Source organism: Bactrocera neohumeralis, unplaced genomic scaffold (assembly GCF_024586455.1).
Source record: "Bactrocera neohumeralis isolate Rockhampton unplaced genomic scaffold, APGP_CSIRO_Bneo_wtdbg2-racon-allhic-juicebox.fasta_v2 cluster11, whole genome shotgun sequence".
Taxonomy (NCBI): domain Eukaryota; kingdom Metazoa; phylum Arthropoda; class Insecta; order Diptera; family Tephritidae; genus Bactrocera; species Bactrocera neohumeralis.
The window spans coordinates 15,469,671-15,473,448 of NW_026089624.1; the positions used below are offsets into that span (position 1 = coordinate 15,469,671).

Sequence of the window (3,778 nt, forward strand, 5' to 3'; positions counted from 1 at the left end):
AGACGAATAACACCACCTTTGAAACCTGCATCCACTACAGTTCCAACGCACCCAACAAAGCTAATTCACTCACATTTACCGACTTAGATTTCAAATATAATAATATAGTGTCTTTTATATTTTTAGCAGTCCCCGACTCACAGGTGACATGACCAAAATAGTTGTTTCCTGGTTCCGATGTTCTTTCATATTCTTCACAGTTGAAACTATATCGACACCGCTTATCATCATTTTTCTGGTTGATCTTTGGTCGAGTAAGAAACTTACTTCCTTCTTGGCAACACGACACCCTTTTAAACAGCAGCAATTCCTGATATTTATTTGTATTTTATGTTAGTTTGACGACCTTGATATGGTTTCAGTAATCTCCTGTATTTGTCGTGGTAGGAACAAATCAATTGTACAATTCTTTTTACACTTACAGTTGGCAGTGAAGATTTTTGCCATATTTTTAAAACTTCACCCGCTAATCTTTCAGTATTTTCAAGAACTGTTGGCTCTTTTGTTGTTTCATCGCGCTTCAATTCATGTTTTATGAACAGATAACATTTCATCAGACCATTATACGTAGGTAAGTGGGAAGCAGGTAACTTTTCCGGCGAACTAAAGACAGGACACCTCGTCGTTTTTCGTGTTTTAACTTGAGACATATTTCTAATATTAAGACAAGTAATAAGTATTAATTACAGTTATAAGCTAAGCTACAAGCATCAAATAATGTATAAAGCTGTGAAATTTGATGTAACAAATAAATGAACGACGAACAAGTGAACTGCTATAAGCGTGCGACTAAGGAATATAGGTAACAACTTAGGTTTTTTTTTTAATCAAACCACTTTATTCGACTTAAACTTAAGACTGTACAGAATTGACAGATCACAGTCAGTTGCTTACATAAATCTACCGTTTTTTGGATATTGTCGGCCTAGTATTGTGGAAAGTGAGTGCCTGGGAAAATTAGCATAACTTATAATATGGGGGAAGTTTTGGAGTGTGAAATTAGGAATGTGAAATTAAAGTGCGGAACGTAGCTATGTTATTATAATATGGTTAGAGAGTGATATACATATGTATATGTTCTAAGAGCATTAATTTCTATCTTACTCTAACATATGTAGCATCGCTTAGAACACCAAACAACGTTTATAAAATGTTTGCGAATTTATGAGTATTTGGCATAAATGTTCAAAATTTCAAGTCGATGGGGGCACCTCTAAACATAGCGTGAGATTACTGATTTTTCTTGTGTTTAAACAGCAACTTTCTACAGGTATACCGAAACAGAAATCAAAAATTAATAAAATCGCTCCACCCTACTATATACTTGTATGTTTGATACTTGAATTTAACTTCGTTAATTTAGTCATATCGGTGTTTTTAATACGCTTTTATTAGCTTCACTTGTACGTATGTATGTTTGTTTGTAACTTTTTAAGTGGTACTGAAACCTAGAATATTTGAGCGACACATATAGGAAGGCGAAGCAGCTCACCAAAAAGATGCGCTTAAAAGTATGCAACGTCTATATAAAACTAGTTTTGGTGACATTTGAATAGCATACGTATATACTGAAATATATTACATATGTACATATATATACATATGGTTTGTAACATATTTTTCATTAGCATTCCACGCTAATTTCACAATAATGCAGGAATTTTTCCGAGTCATCTTCTAATGTTATACTACCATCGTCGGAGACTTTAATTTTCACATAGTCATTTTGCTCCTAATCAGGAGAATCAAAGTGCATTGCTGTACCCTTGACCACATAAACAACCGGTCGTCGTACTTTATTCTAGCTGCGTGAAAGTTTCCTTCACATTCTACGCCGGTCGGCAAAAATCCTCTTAGCTGTATCCTCCGCGCAGGTGTCGATTGGGCAATGGGTGTAGCTGCTTATAATGTCATGATTTCAAGCTGGCTTCAGGCAGAGTCATTACATTGCAGGCAGGCGCCTCCTAGCGAAGGCTGACGTATCTTCCCAATCATCCCCTTATCTTGGACAGTTATGCATCCTCAGAAGTAAGCGAATGGGTAATACAACGGCCATTGCTAATGAGATACCTTGCGGTAGGTATAAAACGCCAGTGGTAAAGACCCCGAATCTAAAGCTCGCAATGGAAGAAGACAAGGAGACGAAGCGGACCGGGATATCGGTCCAAACGTTGGTGGGAGGCGATGCTGCTTCCACCAGCGATCGTATAAGCTGTGTCGCCAGCGGCCACACCTCCACTGCCACGGGAGCAGGTTGCAGTGGTTGTACAGCTACTAATAAACCAGCTTTACAGCGCACGGGTGACAGAGTCCTTGAAGACTCGGACCAAGCACGCGCTGTTAGCATAAACGCGGAAAGGTAGGAAGAACTACACCGCTCTCCGGTGCAGGCCGAGGGTTTCCACTCTGGTAACAGGAGAGAGCCCCGGAAGAAGCTAAGAAAGGTAGGGTTGAAAGCAAAAGCTAGATAAAAGGCGGCGGTCGGAATATGTAACCGCATCGAAGGCAAGTCCAGCCTGAAGGAAGAATAAGTGAAACGACTGGCTTGGGCTAGAGAGGAGGTGAAGAATGCCCGGGCACACTTCTCCACTCGTAATTGGTTTAATGCCCCAGATCCAGCGTTTACTAATCGCTTTGAGAAGCATATTGTTGGAAAAAGGCAGCGGAAGGTGAAATGAAAACGCCCTTGAAAAAGAAGAAGTGCAAAGACGTAGCCACAAAGTTAGACGTCAAGCACGTGGACAAACCGACAACGTCCAAAGCAGCGGTGGTGGCCAATGATATTGCAAAATGACATTTGACTGTCGCCCTCATAGACCGCACTAACCCGCTGGGACAAATGTCACAGGAGCGATGAAAAATAGTGGAAATTTAGCAATTGGAAAACCTTTTCTCGAGAATGGACGCCGATCCGTGCGCACCCATGCCGTCATTTGCAGAAACCGGATAGCTTAGCGGTGTCAAAATCATAAAATGCAATGACGAACCGACCCTATCATGGTAAGGGGAACGGTCAGAACGCTTCCAAACCTATGGGAAGGAGCAAAGCTGGAGGTGGTAGACCGCAGCAGCATTCAATTTACGCCAAAAACAAAGGTAACCATTCCTTGCGTTGTGGACCCGGAACATGCTCTGCGGCTGGTGTAACGTCAGATTATGGAAGTGCCAACTAGCGACTAGACGGTGTTAAGCGTGGAAAAATCTATCAGCGAAGATGGAGGCCAGGCTGAGGATCTTCTGAACGTGAGGTTCGGGAAAATGGCGTGGGGCGTGGGCGCACACGGCAACAAAAACACGCATCCTGCTACATGCCACATGATTGCGAGGGGCCAAGGGCTGAGTTCCAAAGGCTTGCGGCTACATCCCGCAGAAAGAAGCAGGCTTTGGTTGTGGGTAACGGGAGCTTTGAGAACAACTCCCACAGCGGCTCTTGAACTGGCACTAAACCTACCACTTATAAACTTCTTCGCTGAAAACTGCGCAGCAAAATCGGCGGGCAACTACTGGCTGCAGGAGAATTTAAATTTAGAACTTTCGAGCATAGCTTGCTGGGTAATGGTGGTTTTTGGCAAACACCGACTACATGACCCCACTTTTCAACTGGGAAAAAAGGTTCAAAGTAAACATGGAAAAGATGCCTGGCATAACGGTATGTTTGCTAGACGCAACAGTCTAAACATCTATACTGATGACTCGAAAACTGTCCAGAGTTAGGCATACGGCAACCTTTTAGGTTGCCAAACCAGTGAAGTACATTTCAGGCTGAGGTCTTTGCTTT

General features: G+C 42.2%; 1 pseudogene; it reads left to right on the forward strand.

Annotated features, from left to right (window-relative positions):
- Positions 1–2,123: 2,123 nt before the first annotated feature.
- LOC126766015 (uncharacterized) lies at positions 2,124–2,950 on the forward strand (annotated as a pseudogene).
- The last annotated feature ends 828 nt before the right edge of the window (positions 2,951–3,778 follow it).